This window comes from Manis pentadactyla, chromosome 13, assembly GCF_030020395.1.
Source record: "Manis pentadactyla isolate mManPen7 chromosome 13, mManPen7.hap1, whole genome shotgun sequence".
In the NCBI taxonomy this organism is placed as follows: Eukaryota; Metazoa; Chordata; class Mammalia; order Pholidota; family Manidae; genus Manis; species Manis pentadactyla.
The window spans coordinates 51,909,106-51,926,464 of record NC_080031.1 but is presented as its reverse complement, the minus strand read 5'-3'; the positions used below and the strand labels follow the sequence as shown (position 1 = coordinate 51,926,464).

Below are 17,359 nucleotides of genomic sequence, written 5' to 3'. Positions count from 1 at the left end.
ATTTAATGTTTGAAAATAAGATACAAATAGAAATAGTCCAAATTTGGTAGCCTTTTATTGTTGAAACTGCTAAACATACAAAATAATTGTATGAAAGTAAATCTGCTTAAGTCACTAAGATAAGTTCAGGGGTAGATTCACTAAGTGAAATACATAGTGATAAAAACTAGAGCTTTTTTGAAGCTGGGGGAATTCCAATCTTTCAAACTTAGATTTTTTTTAGAAAACCAACTGAGAAGAATTGTTACACATCCAATATCATAAAGACTGTAAATGAGAATAAGAAAGAAAAATTCAACTCTGACAATTGTATTTGTTTCTCCTATTTCATACTGCCTCCTAGTTTCCACAGGAGCTTTCTCAGAGCTGCCTTGATTTCCCTGTTCCTAAGGCTGTAGATAATGGGGTTCAGAGAGGGAGGAGCACTGAGCACAGCACTGAGAGCTGCAAGGCCAGGAGAGAGGGGTCTCAGGCACTGTTTCAAATAGGCAATGGCTCCTGTCAGGGGAAAGGTGGACACAGCCATGAGATGGGGAAGGCAGGTGGAGAGAGCTTCTGACCTGCCTTGTACAGATGGGATACTTAGCACTGTATTGAAAATATAGATGTATGAGAAAACAATAGCAAGTAAACAAAAAAAAACCCATAAAATATCCCAATGGCCACACTGACATTAATAGTAATATGATCTTTCAAGCAAGAAATCCTTAGTAATGAGGGAACATCACAGAAAAACTGTGGGACTCTTCTGGAACCACAGAAAGATAAAGAGAAAGTGCCAGTCGCATATAGACCTCCAAAGAATCCTCCGAGAACCCAGGAGGCAGCTGCCAACTTCTCACACACCAACTTGTTCGTGATGACTTCATAATGCAGGGGGTGGCAGATGGCTACATAGTGGTCATAGGACATGGCAGTGAGGATGAACACCTCAGACCTCGCAAAGTGTATCACCAGTAAGACCTGCAATACACATCCTGGGAAAGAAATACAGGTGTTGTTTGACAGAGAGTTGAGAATGGATTTTGGAATAATGATGGAAATAAGGCAGAGGTCAAAGAAGGACAAATTCTTCAGGAAGAAGTACATTGGGGTGTATGTACTTGGTCCATGGTCACAAGCACAATAATGAGAATGTTTCCCAGCAGTGTTGCCAAGGAATTCAGTAAAAAAAAGGAAAGGCATGTAGAAGTTGGAGCTCTGTAGTGTCAGAGAATTCCACCAGGAAGAATCCCATCACTGCTGTGAGGTTGGCCAATGTCCTTGCCTCTACCATGCCTCCTGTAGGATACAGCAATTTAATAATATAAACAGGCTTCCGTAAAGCTCTATTTTTTAAAGACTACATATTTCTTACAGTTCTTCAAGACAGTGTATGAAATCTGCACTTTATCAGTTTGCAGAGTGTGGGCTGGCTTTAAAGTGAGACCACACCATATACACGTGCTCTCTTTTGTTGAGAAAAAGTGGTGATGTTATCTCTTTTTTAACAGCATATATACATCTATAAAGCTTAATTGAATAGCAAAATTATAATGGAGTTGATTCATACTATGTGTTACTAAATGGCAAATGTTTCATTGTTGCTAAATTAATTGAATTAAAATTAACTATTATATATCAATCCTATATTGTAGAACATTTGCTTTTTAAGTTGTTTCTACTGCAAATTTATAGGGATTTTCTGTAAGCAACACAAATTTGAGAATGAAGCAATGATAAGTGGACATTATTAGTACAAATTTCAAATTAATAAACACTATGAAAAGAAAATGATCAACTAACAGATAATATATTAATTGAATTAATCTCTTATTTCATGCTATAAAGAGAAAAAGAGGAAAATGTAAAGAAAATGAAGAGAATGGATAAATCATAAGGCAGAGTTGGAAATCTAGTTGTAGGAAGAAATGAAAAATAAAGAAAAAGTGTTAGTTGGAGGTAGACAGGACTACTTCTTTTCACAATCTGCTCACCCTGTTTCTTATCTTTTCAAGTAAGGAGAATGTATCTCGTTTTTTTTTTTTTTGGTTGGTATGTCTTTTATTTATTATTTTTTTTGAGAGGGCATCTCTCATATTTATTGATCAAATGGTTGTTAACAACAATAAAATTCTGTATAGGGGACTCAATGCACAGTCATTAATCAACCCCAAGCCTATATCTCAACAGTCTCCAATCTTCTGAAGCATAACAAACAAGTTCTTACATGGTGAACAGTGCAAGGGCAGTCATATCACAGAAACTTTCGATTTTGATCACAAATCGTGAACTATAAACAATCAAGTTATATATGATTATTCATTTGATTTTTAAACTTGATTTATATGTGAATCCCACATTTCTCCCTTATTATTATCATTATTATTATTATTTTAAATAAAATGCTGAAGTGGTAGGTAGATGCAAGATAAAGGTAGAAAACATAATTTAGTGCTGTAAAAGGGCAAATGGAGATGATCAGGTGTGTGCCTATAGACAAAGTATTAATCCAGGCTAGACAAGGGCAACAAAGCATCCACGGATGCAGAAGATTTCTCTCAAAATGGGGGGGGGGTGAGGTTCTAAGCCTCACCTCTGTTGATCCCCAATTTGTCTCCTGATGGCCCCCCTGTGACTGTGCCATTCTTAAGTTGTTCCTCCCTTGCGGAATCTTACCCGTCTCTGGCTAACCAGTCATCTTCCGGGGCCATACAGGGAAATGTAAAGTTGGTAAGTGAGAGAGAAGCAATGTTGTTTGAAAAGGTTAGCTTTTACTTCTTTGCAGATTTATGCCCTGTGGCTTCTATGCCCAGCATTTGTCTTGAGGTATCTTTACCATTTGGAAGAATTATGATACTCGGTAATTTTCGATATGAGGCACGAATTCTACTAAAGGGTTGTAATTAGGAAGGAAGAAGAAAAGCTATAGAAGTAGCAGATGGAAGAAAACATGGAAAGATTGATTATTTCTTTGACATATCTTCTTGTAGAGTAACATAAGCATGTATAGGTTTTAAACTACCAATTAAATTACGAACATACATTAACATAATAGGAATACAGCTACATAACAAAAGCAGACCTACAATTACCAGCCATATCTAGTGAAACCAAGAAAACCAGTTAGGTACCCTAGGCATTTGTGAAAACTTATCAATGATATGATGGATATTGTCTAACTGAATTTGAATAGTTTGAGAAAAATCAGACAAATTAAAACAACACATTTCTTGGAACTGTTCACATCCTATATGTTCTTTTAACACTAGATAGTCTATAGTTGCACGATTTTTGAGCACTGCAACTTACACCTCTCCTAATTCTTGTTTGAGTTCTGACAGTATAGATCGAGTCAAATTTGTTGTTTTACTGTATGCACAGGCCAGCTTAGATATCTCCTTCTTCATTCCAATTGCAAGTCCAGGAACCAGTGGGATGACGGCAGCTACAACTGCAACAGCGCCAGGAATTTTGTTGAAGTTCTTTGATGTTCATCTTCTGGAATGACTCTTCCAGGGGATATTGATGTTCGAAGTTCTTCATATAGTATCTTAATTCGTTTTCTGTGTAGGGTAGGCAAATCAGGCTTTGATCCTCTGTATAAACACAAACAAACCCTTTTCCCACAGTTTGATATGACCTTTATACCATTGTGAAAAACCTATTGGAGATCACCACACAGGAGCTGCTTTTTTTTTTTAAGAGAAAAAAATATTATCAGAAAAATGTACTTCCATAGCTGATCATCTGACACCCTGTTAGTTCATTCTTGGGTTCTGTGATTCTGCTGCTGTTTTGTTCCTTCAGGTTTTCCTTTGTTCTTATACTGCACAGATGAGTGAAATCATTTGGTATTTCTCATTCTCCACTTGGCTTATTTCACTGAGCATAATACTCTCTAGCTCCAACCATGATGTTACAAATGGTAGGATTTGTTTTCTTCTTATGGCTGAATCATTTTCCACTGTGTATATGTACCACTTCTTCTTTATCCATTCATCTACTGATGGACACTTAGGTTGCTTCCAATTCTTGGCTATTGTAAATAGTGTTGCAATAAACATAGGGGTGCATCTGTCTTTTTCAAACTGGAGTGCTGCACTCCTAGGGTAAATTCCTAGGAGTGGAATTCCTGAGTCAAAATGGTAAGTCTATTTTGAGCATTTTGAGGCACCTCCATACTGCTTTCCACAATGGTTGAACTAATTTACATTCCCACCAGCAGTGTAGGAGGGTTCACCTTTCTACACAACCTCGCCAATATTTGTTGTTGTTTGTCTTTTGGATGGTAGCCATCCTTACTGGTGTGAGGTGATATCCCATTGTGGTTTTAATTTGCATTTCTCTGATAACTAGCGATGTGGAGCATCTTTTCATGTGTCTGTTGGCCATCTGAATTTCTTTTTTGTAAAACTGTTCAGTTCCTCTGCTCATACTTAACTGGATTATTTGTTTTTTGTTTCTTGAGGTGGGTGAGCTCTTTATATATTTTGGATGTCAATCCTTTTTCTGATTTGTCATTTACAAATATATTCTCCCATACTGTAGGGTACCTTTTTGTTCTATTGATGGCATCTTTTGCTGTACAGAAGCTTTTCAGCTTAATATAGTCCCACTTGTTCATTTTTGCTGTTGTTTTCCTTGCCCGGGAAGATATGTTCAAGAAGAGGTCACTCATGTTTATGTCTAAGAAATTTTTGCCTATGTTTTTTTCTAAGAGTTTTATGTTTTCATGACTTACATTCAGGTCTTTGATCCATTTCGAATTTACTTTTGTGTATGGGGTTAGACAGTGGTCCAGTTTCATTCTCTTACATGTAGCTGTCCAGTTTTGCCAGCACCATCTGTTGAAGAGATTGTCATTTCGCCATTGTATGTCCATGGCTCCTTTATCAAATACTAATTGACCATATATGTTTGGGTTAATGTCTGGAGTCTGTAATCTGTTCCACTGGTCTGTGGCTCTGTTCTTGTGCCAGTACCAAGTTGTCTTGATTACTATGGCTTTGTAGTAGACCTTGAAGTTGGGGAGTGAGATACCCCCGACTTTATTCTTCCTTCTCAGGATTGCTTTGGCTATTCGGGTTTTTGGTGTTTCCATATGAATTTTTGAACTATTTGTTCCAGTTTGTTGAAGAATGTTGCTGGTAATTTGATAGGGATTTTCATCAAATCTGTATAATACTTTGGGCATGATGGCCATTTTGATTATATTAATTCTTCCCAGCCAACAGCATGGGATGAGTTTCCATTTTTCAGTGTCCCCTTTAATTTCTCTTAAGAGTGTCTTGTAGTTTTCAGGATATAGGTCTTTGACTTCTTTCTTTTAGTTTATTCATAGGTATTTTATTCTTTTTGATGCAATTGTGAATGGAGTTGTTTTCCTCATTTATCTTCCCACTGGTTCATTGTTAGTGTATAGGAAAGCCACAGATTTCTGAGTGTTAATTTTGTATCCTGCAAATTTCCTGTATTCCGATATCAATTCTAGTAGTTTTGGAGTGGAGTCTTTAGAATTTTTTACGTACAATATCATGTCATCTGCAAATAGTGACAGTTTAACTTCTTCTTTTCCAATCTGGTTTCCCTGTATTTCTTTGTTTAGTCCAATTCCTGTGGGTAGGACCTCCAGTACTATGTTAAATAACAGTGGTGGAGTGGGCATCCCTGTCTTGTTCCTGATCTCAGAGGAAAAGCTTTCAGCTTTTCGCTGTCCAGTATGATGTTGGCTGTGGGTTAATCATATATGGCCTTTATTATGTTGAGGTACTTGCCCTCTATACCCATTTTGATTAGAGTTTTTATCATAAATGGATGTTGAATTTTGTCAAATGCTTTTTCAGCATCTATGGAGATGATCATGTGGTTTTTGTCTTTCTTTTTGTTGATGTGGTGGATGATGTTGATGGATTTTCAAATGTTGTACCATCCTTGCATCCCTGGGATGAATCCCACTTGGTCATGGTGTATGATCCTTTTGATATATTTTTGAATTCGGTTTGCTAATATTTTATTGAGTATTTTTACATTTACATTCATCAGGGATATTGGTCTGTAATTTTCGTTTTTGGTGGAGTCTTTGCCTGGTTTTGGTATTAGGGTGATGTTGGCTTCATAGAATGAATTTGGGAGTACTCCCTCCTCTTCTATTTTTTGGAAAACATTAAGGAAAATAGATATTATTTCTTCTCTGTATGTTTTATAAAATTCTGAGGTAAATCCGTCTGGTCCGGGGTTTTGTTCTTGAGTAGTTTTTTGATTACCGTTTCAATTTCTTTGCTCTTAATTGGTTTGTTTAACTTTTGTGTTTCTTCTTTGGTCAGTCTTAGAAGGTTGTATTTTTCTAGGAAGTTTTCCATTTCTTCTAGGTTTTCTAGCTTGTTAGCATATAGTTTTTCATAGTAGTCTTTAATAATTCTTTGTATTTCTGTGAACTCTGTCATGATTTTTCCATTCTCATTTCTGATTCTGTGGATGTGTGTTGATTCTCTTTTTCTCTTAATAAGTTTGGCTAGAGGCTTATCTCTTTTGTTTATTTTCTCAAAGAACCAGCTCTTGGTTTCATTGATTTTTTTCTTTTGTTTTATTATTCTTAATTTTGTTTATTTCTTCTCTGATCTTTATTATGTCCCTTCTTCTGTTGACTTAAGCCTCATTTGTTCTTCTTTTTCAAGTTTCAATAATTGTGATGTTAGACTAGTCATTTGGGAGCGTTCTTCCTTCTTTAAGTGTGCCTGGAACGCTATATACTTTCCTCTTAAGACTACTTTCGCTGCATCCCACAGAAGTTGGGGCTTTGGGTTGTTGTTGTCATTTTTTCCCATATATTCCTTGATCTCTATTTTAATTTGTTCGTTGATCCATTGATTATTTAGGAGCATGTTGTTAAGCCTTCATGTGTTTGTGAGCCTTTTTGTTTTCTTTGTAGAATTTATTTCTAGTTTTATGCTTCTGTGGTCTGAAAAGTTGGTTTGTAGAATTTCAGTCTTTTGGAATTTACTGAGGCTCTTTCTGTGAGCTAGTATGTGTTCTGTTCTGGAGAATGTTCCATGTTCACTTGAGAAGAATGTGTATCCTGTTTCTTTTGGATGTAGGGTTCTATAGATGTCTATTAGGTCCATCTGTTCTAGTGTGTTGTTCAGTGCCTCCGTGTCCTTACTTATTTTCTGCCCAGTGGACGTATCCTTTGGGGTGAGTGGCGTGTTGAAGTCTCCTAAATTGAATGCATTGCATTCTATTTCCTCCTTTAGTTCTGATAGTATTTGTTTCACATATGCTGGTGCTCCTGTGTTGGGTACATATATATTTAGAATGGTTATATCCTCTTGCTGGACTGAGCCCTTTATCATTTTGTAATGTCCTTCTTTATCTTTTGTTACTTTCTTTGTTTTGAAGTCTATTTTGTGTGATATTAGTACTGTAACCCCTGTTTTCTTCTCACTGTTGTTTGCCTGAAATATGTTTTTCCATTCCTTGACTTTTAGTCTGTGCATGTCTTTGGGTATGAGGTGAGTTTCTTGTAAGCAGCATATAGATGGGTCTTGCTTTTTTATCTATTCTGTTACTCTGTGTCTTTTGACTGGTGCATTGAGTCCATTTACATTTAGGGTGACTATTGCATGATATGTACTTATTGCCATTGCAGGCTTTAAATATGTGGTTACCAAAGTTTCAAGGTTAACTTCTGTATTATCTTACCACCTAACTTAGCTCGCTTATTGAGCTGTTATATATACTGTGTGGAGTTTCTTTTCTTCTCTCCATTCTTATTTCTCCTCCTCCATTGTTTATATGTTGGTTGTTTTATTCTGTGCTCTTTTGTGTTTCCTTTAACTGCTTTTAGTGGGTAGTTGATTTTATTTTTTGCCTTTAGTTAGTATCTGGTTGGTCTGCTTTCTTTGCTGTGATTTTATTTTCACTGGTGACATCTGTTTAGTCTTAGGAGTTCTCCTGTCTAGAACAGTCCCTTTAAAATACCCTGTATACGTGGTTTGTGGGAATCAAATTCCCTCAACTTTTGCTTGTCTGGGAATTGTTTAATCCCTCCTTCATATTTGAATGATAATCTTGCTGGATACAGTATCCTTGGTTCAAGGCTATTCTGTTTCTTTGCATTAAATATATCATGCCATTCTCTTCTGGCCTGTAGGGTTTCTGTTGAGAAGTCTGATGATAGCCTCATGAGTTTTCCTTTATAGGTGACCTTTTTCTCTCTAGCTGCCTTTAAAACTCTTTCCTTGTCCTTGAACTTTGCCATTTTAATTATTATGTGTCTTGTTGTTGTCCTCCTTGGGTCCTTTCTGTTGGGAGTTCTGTGTATTTCCGTGGTCTCTTCAATTATTTCTGCCCTAGTTTGGAGAAGTTTTCAGCAATTATTTCTTCCAAGACACTTTCTATCCCTTTTTCTCCCTCTTCTTCTTCTGCTAACCCTATAGTATGGATATTGTTCCTTTTGGATTGTTCACACAGTTCTCAATAATGTTTCATTACTGGAGATCCTTTTATCTCTCTGTGTGTCAGCTTCTATGCATTCCTGTTCTCTGGTTTCTATTCCATCAATTGCCTCTTGCATATTATCCACTCTGCTTATAAATCCTTCAAGAGTTTGTTTCACTTCTGTAATCTCCTTCCTGGCATCTGTAATCTCCCTCTGGACTTTATCCCTTAGCTCTTGTATATTTATCTGCATCTCCGTCAGTATGTTTATGATTTTTATTTTGAATTCTTTTTCAGGAAGACTGGTTAGGTCTGTGTCCTTCTCTGGTGTTGTCTCTGTTATTTTGGTCTGCCTGTAATTTTGCCTTTTCATGGTTATAGAGATAGTTTGCAGAACTGGCACAAGTGACGGCTGGAAGAACTTTCCTTCTTGTTGGTTTGTGGCCTTCCTCTCCTGGGAGAACAGCGACCTCTAGTGGCTTGTGCTGGGCAGCTGCACGCAGAAAGGGCTTCTGATTCTTGAATGGCTGCTATGGAGTTTATCTCTTTTGCTGCGGTGGGCGCAGCTTACCTCGGGCGGCTGCTCCGATATGGTGGAGCTGCGTTGGAGGGGGAATGGCCGGGAGGCTATTTATCTCCATGAAGGGCCTCCATGCTCCCTGCTGCTCAGGGGGTTTGAGTTTCCCGAGTTCCCCAGATTCCCTGCTGCTGGACTAAGTGACCCAGGATGCTTCCGTCCGGTGGTGGGGTCCCTGTCCCTTTAAGATTTCCAAAAAGCACTTGCTTTTCTTTGTTCTGAGTACAACATCTGCAGGGACCCGCTCTCAGGTCTTACTGTCCTGTTCCCTATTTTCCAGCACCTCACGCATGCACTGTCTGCGCTCTAGTGCGGATGGCTGGGGTGGGTATTTAGCAGTCCTGGGCTCCCTCTCCCTCCCCGCTCCAACTCCTCTCCTCCCGCCCGGAACTGGTTTGTGGGGTTCTCGGGTCCCACCAGGCTGGTTCTTGTATCTTACCCCCTTCGTGAGGCACTGGGTTCTTGCACGTGTGGATGTGATCTGGCTGTTGTCCTGTGTCTTCTGGTCTCTCTTTTAGGAAGAGTTTTCTTTGTTGTATTTTCAAAAATATATGTGGTTTTGGGAGGAGAAATCCCCTGCTCTACTCATGCCACCATCTTGGCCAGGAGAACATATCTTAAGAGAATAAATCTTCATTGTAAGTGAAAGGAGCTATTATTTCTATGTAAAATTAAGTGTCAAGTTCATATTTCAAGGAGAATGAAGATATCCTTTTCTGAGAAAAGGCAAAATACAGACTGTATACTGCCAAAAAAAAATGGAAAAAAAATACCAGAAATTTTGAAAAACGTAGTAACAATTAGAATGTTATCACTTACCAATATACTTTGACAACTTTTGAAATATCTAAAGGAGATTGTTTATTGATTACAAATAGAGAATTTGCACATTTTTGCAAAACCTATGAGCTTGCCAAATTTCTTAGAGATAAAATTAGATTTTCTAGCACCACCTTTATTTCAGATGTGCTCAATGTCGTTTTCCGCTCAGAGCTGATTTTCAGCTTATTGAATACTTTTAATTAAATATTAAATCCATCAAGTCAAAAACTCCTTAATTTGTTGTTAAAATTAATCTTTTCACTTCTTACCTTTTGATTAATTTCTCATGGATCAATTCATATATATCTCTAAATCACAAAGAACATCAAATCCAAATTGTCTTAGCTTATTATTATTCACCTAAATATTTCCAATATTTTCTGGGAGCTCATCCAGAAATGAAAGCAAGCATGAAAAGCAACTTTAGGATGAGAATATTCAGTATTTCGTTCTAAAATGAATCTCCAATGCTTATAATGACCTGTTGTGGTGAGAAAGCCCGCCTTGGCTGGATCTTAGGCTTTGCTTCCTCTTGGAGTGAGGTTCTCAGGAGAGGTACTAAAGCATCTCTGGGGGGTGAATTTGATCATCTAAAGCCACAGGGCCCCCGTGCCATGACTCCTGGCTCACCGCAGGACCCCGCACTGTTCCCCTTCTCAGAGAAGGATGTGTGGGAAGCCCTACAGGTCTCATCAAGTCAGAAAAACACCAGCGTCACTGCATTTCATTATCTGTTCTGTTTAAATCTAGAAGAACTGATTTTTCACAATTCTGAAGTCTCTGAGATGTGTAAGTTCTTTTTCCTAGGACCTATCTATTTATTTACCTAAATGCAACTAATAGAGAAATCAAGAAGAGGGAGGGGAAATAAAGAATTGTCATTGAACATGTCAGGGCCCTGATATCTATTTTTATCATAAACCCTGATTGGCAATATTGAATATACTAGAAAGTTTTGCTTGGCCTAGAAAACTGCACCCATTTTCCCTGTTGGACAACATTAAAATATCTGGCTTTCTCATTAGATTGCCAATGCATAGCCACGAAAATACAGATTAAGGCCCATTTGCTTCATTATTCAGAAAGTAGTTTTGGTATTGCTGCAGATCTACATGAAGAAAAGTATAAAAGAGTATTTCATTGACTTCTATACATTTAAATTTTATTCATATAAACAGACTCCAGGCAGAAAAATAAGCAGATCCTACAGCTTGAGTGTAACAATGTCCTGCCTTAGGGGATATGGCTTAGCAATGACAGTGGGAAGTCCTCTAAATATGAAGAGACTTAATTTTGAAGAGACTACTTTCCCTTGCTTTATCAATTCCATCAAAATAAGACCTGTGTTTCAATCTTTTTTGATATTAAGGTAAACTCTTCATATGGTTTTAAAAGTATTAAGTGAATTCATAAATACTATCTACAGATGATGGTCATAGTTATAATTTAGAGAAGATAAGGAAGGGATGCATCAAAAAGCCTCAATACTGGGTGCCTGATTTAAACATGATTTACATTAAACCTGTGATTTTCCCTTTGGTCTCTCCCATTGAGTAGCAAGCTGAATGCTGTTAAAAAATGTTCTGTATCTGTTGTTGGCAGCTCTATTTTATAGTAATCAAGTCATTTTGTCATAAGAAAGAGCATCTTCACAATTTTGTATCTTCTCAAGCATCAAGCAGTTTTTTATCTATTCATTCAAGCCTGATTTTGCAATTTGCCCAGATATAATTGTTTTTAAAATAGCCCAATATATTATTTGTAAACAGACTTTCCAGCATTTTATATTTCCAGCATTATATTCTGTGTCCTTTTGGTTAAGCATATTTTTCCATATGAAAGCACAATAGAATGATAAGTATAGATGGTGTTGAAATAAATTTTTGGCCCCAAATAGAGCCACTTCTGCATGGAGTTTCAAGTCAGATTCATGTATAAGTTTCATGTTCTTATAAATGTTCTTCTTGACCAGAAACACTATATCCAGTCCACCGATATCCACATGTCAGGTGCTCTCTGGGCTCTACATTCCTTGATATTTTAAAATAATGTCAGATATAAATCCTCAGCCAATCATGCCCTACTCCCCTTCCAATGCTCTATAAAACTTGCTTTTACACAAAATCCCTTGGGAAGGATGCTCCACTGCTTGTGAGCACTGTGCTCCCTCAGCCCGCGGACTGCTTCCCTTGGATAAAGGACATCAATCTAGTTATTAAATTGCTTTAGTTTGACAAGGGCTACTGACAGGTAACTAAATAGCCTGATAGAAAAATGGAATAGACAATAACAGCTACATCACTGGGCTTCTTTTTTTACATCACAATATTGTTCATGTGAATTTTTTACATTACAAACAAAAAAATACAGAAATGTATATATGAATACAGCTAAATGCAGAATGATGACCCTTTTTTTCCCTTTCAAGAGGTCATGATTCCCAATTCTATTAAAATGAAGAGACTGAACATAGGTAGGAATAGGTTGGTGGTTAGCTCCACAATTTTACCTAGAAATAGACTATAAATGCATTTTCCCCCTGCTACTTACCATGAAGTGTAAAAACAGAATTAAAGGAAAGTTCTTTTTGTTTCATGAAATATGAAAGATGCTATATTCTCTTTTAGCAGGACCAATATATGGAAAATACCTAAATTAAATGTTATTACAAAAAGGAAGCAGTAATGAGATTCTGAATAAAGAGGGTACTAAATAAGAATGTATATTTATAGAATCCAAAACAAACACACAAACAAAAGATTGTTATAAAAAACTCTAGGTGCATTGTAAGCATATAGTGTCTTTTTTCCATGTGTATTTTTAAACAATGGAAGTGTCAAAAATAGGGTCAACTGTGTTAGACTAAATTACATTATTATATACGCTGCATTGAATGGAACCTTTGTATTTTATTCATTATTGAGAAGCATAGTTTGCATCATATTATGGCAATTTATCCTCAATGAAAACCTTCCAGAGTCCTTTTATTTTGGAATATCCTGTAAACAATCAAACCACCAGAACATGATTGTACAACTGTAAAATGTTTTCTTGCATTAAATTGAAGACATCTGTTTAATAAAAAAAGAAAAGAGAATGTAGGAAAGGTACTTAGAGCTGTTAGTTTCTAAGTACACAACACCCTAGACAATTCGAGGCATCTTAATCTCCATCAAGAACAAAGAATAATAATTTTGTCATGCTATTAAATCCATCATTAAGGATTAAACTGGTGCAGATTGGTCAAATGGACACAACAAACACTGATATCCTAGCTGGCATACTGGCAACTAATACGTAAGTGGTGGTCAATTGAGGGTTTAAAAGATCTTCCCCTTCTGTTCTTTTCCAAGGTCCTTGAAGAGTTCTGTTGTTCTAAAATACGTTGTTGGGCTTCCCAGTTTGCTTTCTCATCTTCAAACTGACGACGTTTTTCCTCGAATTCTTTGTGCTGGGCTTCCGAATTCTTTTTCATTTGCTCATGGCGCCTTTCGAGCTCAGCCTCAGAGTCCTTCAGTTTTTGAACTTTTTCTTTGACCTTCATCTCAAACACCTGCTCCATCTCCATTTTCTTCATCTTAGCTATGTGCTCCCTTCTTTCTTCTTCCATTTGTGCACGTGGGCTCTTAGCGAGCTGCCCTTTATTCTTGCTATTATCAACTCCATTATAAGTCACAGCTGCCAGTTTTCTGCTCTGGTAGTTTTCATAGTGTACATTATTAGTGACATCTTTCAAGTCCTTCATGCGTGTTCTTATCAACATACTTCTTAGAATTGTAAAATCACAATGTTCCCCATTTTCAACTTCATCAACATGCAACATCTTCCTCTGATCCATTTGCCATTAAATTCAATGATAGTATTACTACCTACCACAGCAAGAAGGAAATGGTCCTTTATCTTTTTAACAAGCTTATTTTCTTCTTCATCATCTGTCTCTAGAAACTTATATCTTTTAATTTTACTTTCTTGGATTTCTTTCATTATCTGTTTTTTAAACTGTTGGCATTCCTCTGGTGTGAGTGTGTCTTCTTTGGCAATAAGTGGAATGATATTCACTTTTTCATGCAAACGCTTCATAAACTCAATATCCAATGGTTTAAATCCATATCCTGAAGGAGCAATGAAGTATGAACAGCACTGCACCCTGTTATCAGGCATTTGCCGTCTGTTCACTCTAGATTCGGCATTTAGGTAGTCCTCAAATTTACTATCAATGTAGTCAATAACAGGCTGCCGGCAATCACTATTATCCACTGCATCTCCAAATACTGGGGTATCAATTATTGGAGCAGCAACTAAACACCACCTTCTTTGATTAAAACTTTGGATTGTTCCACCCGTACAGTCTTTTTTATTCTATGAGAAGGACCTGGATACTCTGAAGAATACAAATCTGTGAGGAATAATGAGTTGATTAATGTTGACTGTGCCAGTCCAGATTCACCCACAACCATAAGTGTGAATTCAAACCTTCTCTTCACTGATTTTCTGTATACTTGACCTGGGAGATTTGCAAATCCCACCTAGCCTTCATGGTTCTTCTGTTGAGCCATGGTGCTGCTGTTGACGCTCCTGTCCTGAACAGCCGCGGATCTCGAACTGACCGACACCGCCCCCACTCCGCAACAAGCCGGGGCGCTGTGCGGCCCGCTGCTTCTCCAAGGCCGCCGACGCGGGTTCCGCGGCGCAGCCGGCCCGCTCACACAGACGGCAGCGGGCGGACCCCCACCGCGGGTCTCGCCTCACTCCCGCCCCCCTCTCTGCCCCCCAGCCCCGCAGAAGGGGCATCACCGGAATGTCCTACTGGGTAAGTGCGGTGAGCAGTCGGCAGGCCCCAGGCAGCAGGACGCCTCGCGGGGAAGAACGCTGGCTCACGTGACATTGGTTGATTTCTTAAACACGTTTTCTCTATGCAAAAATAAAGTAAGTCCAACATGGTGTTAAGATGTCACAGCTGGAAAAGGACTAAAGGTCATTTATTTTTTTCAAAAATCACTCTAATGAATGTGTTTTGTTTAAAACTTAGGAGATTTTTGCTCCCCCTCTGGCCTTTGTTCTTTTCATTGTAAAGTGAAGAGGATAGAGTACATGAATGCTGTAGAACTTTGATATCTAATCTGGGTTTATTTCCTGTGCCCGTCCTGTTTGGCCTGCTAGGACCATCAGTAGACCACTGTTGCTGACCAGCAGGCAGAGGGTGGAGCTGCCCAAAAGGAATCCCAGTAGAAGCTTCTCACATCACAGAAAGGGCTGGCAGAGGAGAACCACCAGCCCATGCTGACAGCGATCTCCTACTACTGACGGGAAGGCAGAGAGGTGGGCCCTACCCACAGCACAGCAGCAGGAACACAGATCCCCTGCAAAAGGAAACCAGGCACTGGCGAGCAAAGAGTTTTCAGCTTCTGGGCACCACAGGATGCATACTTCAGACAGCCACAGCATCCTAGACGAGGAGGCATAGCTGATCTATCTAGGACAAATGAAGAAATACAGGAACCCAGACCAAATATGGAGGCAGGGGAATATGTAACAAACAAAAGACAGGATTAACACACCTACACAGGGCCAAATGCAAGAGAAATTAGCAATCATCTTGAGAAAGATTTCAAAGTAACAGTCATAAAGATGTTCACTGAACTGTGGAAAATAATTGATGATCTCAGTGAAAACATCAGCAAAGACATAGAAAACATGAACAAGAGTGACTCTGAGCTAACGGATACAATAACTGAAATGAAAAACAGAATAGAGGGAATGAATATAGACTGATGAAAGAGAGGAAATAATCAATGTGATGGAAGATAGAGAACAGGAAAGTAGCCAAGCTGACAAACACAGAGAATAAAAAATTTCTAAAAATGAGAAGATGCTAAGAAAGCTTTGTGACAACTCCAAAATGAAACAATAGTGATGTTATAGGGTTCCAGAAGGAGAAGAGAGAAAAAGGAGTAGAAAAATCTGTTTGAGTAAATAATAGTTGAAAACCTCCACAATCTGGGGAAGGAAATAGACACTTAGATCCTGGAAGCACAATGTTCCCCTAATAAAAGGAACACTAGGGAGAAAACATCAATACATATGTAATTAAAATGGCAAAGATTAAAGATCAGAAGAGAATCTTAAAAGCAGCAAGAGTGAGGAAGACAGTTAAATATAAGGGAAACTCCATAAGGCTATCGGCAGACATCTGAGCAGAAATTTACAGGCCAGAAAGGAGTGGCAATAAATATTTAATATATTAAAAGGGAGGAACCTGCAACCAAGAATCCTCTACCCGCAGTTTGATCATTCAGAATTGAAGTTGAGAAAAAAGTTTCCCAGATAAATGAAGGTTAAAGAATTCCTCACCACTAAACCAGCTATATTAAAGGCTGTAAATAGAAATGTTATTAACCTATGTAATTTTGAACAGTGAAAATAACCCTATAGTAAACAGGATAAATAATAAATAGTAAATCCCATAGTAAGTGAAGACCAATTACTTACTACAGAAGAATGAACTTAAGAAAAACAAAAGCAATAAAACCAACTTTACACAAAATCAGTCAAGGGATAAATAAAAGATGTAAATTATGACATGTTATACAGAAAGTGTGGAGGAGGAAGAAAAATGAAAAATAGTACTCTTAGATTGTGTTCAAAATAGAGTAACACATAAAGCGTTATAAACTGTTATGTTCATAACTTAACATAAACTGTTAGATATTTAGAAAGTATCTATGAATCTTATGGTAACCACAAACTGAAAGCCTTTAACAGAAAACACAAAATTTTGAAAGAAAGAAAAAATATACAAGCATAACACAAAAAAAACCCACCAAATAAGAAGAGAACAGTATGAAAAGAAGAAAGAATCAGAGATGCACTACAAAAGCAACCAGAAAACAATTAATTAAATGGAAATAAGTATATACCTAACAATGATTACCTTAAATATAAATGGACTGAAATGCACCAATCAAAACATATAAGGTGGCAGAATGGGAAAAGAAACAAGACCCATCTACATGCTGCATACAAGAGACCGTTTCAGACATAAAGTTATACATAGACTAAAAGTGAAGCAATGGAAAAAGATATTTTATACAAATATATTGGAGAAATTAGAAGGAATAGCAGTACTTGTATCTGAAAAAATAAGACTTCAAAACAAGGAAAGCAACAAAAGACATGTAAGGGAATTAAATTATGATAAAGGAATCACTCTAACAAGGTATATAACAATTGTAAATATCTATGCTCTAAACACAGGGCACCTAAAAACATAAAACAAGTGTGACAAGACACCAATGTGGAAATAGACAGCAATTCATTCATATTAGAAGATTTTAACACCCCATTTACATCAATGGATGGATCGTCTGGACAGAAAATAAGGAAACAGAAATGTTGAAAGACACATTAGAGAAGATGGACTTTACAGATATATACACATCCTTCCACCCAAAAGCAGCAGGACACACATTTTTCTCAGATGCATATGAATAGATAAAATATTAGGATACAAGATATATCTCAGTAAAATAAAAAACATTGAAA

The 17,359-nt window shown here is 37.4% G+C and overlaps 2 pseudogenes; both read right to left on the bottom strand.

Annotated features, from left to right (window-relative positions):
• Window positions 1-322: 322 nt before the first annotated feature.
• On the bottom strand, window positions 323-1,089 carry LOC130680185 (olfactory receptor 14K1-like; annotated as a pseudogene).
• Window positions 1,090-12,728: 11,639 nt separating this feature from the next.
• Window positions 12,729-14,431, bottom strand: LOC118920002 (septin-7-like; annotated as a pseudogene).
• Between the last annotated feature and the right edge of the window lie 2,928 nt (window positions 14,432-17,359).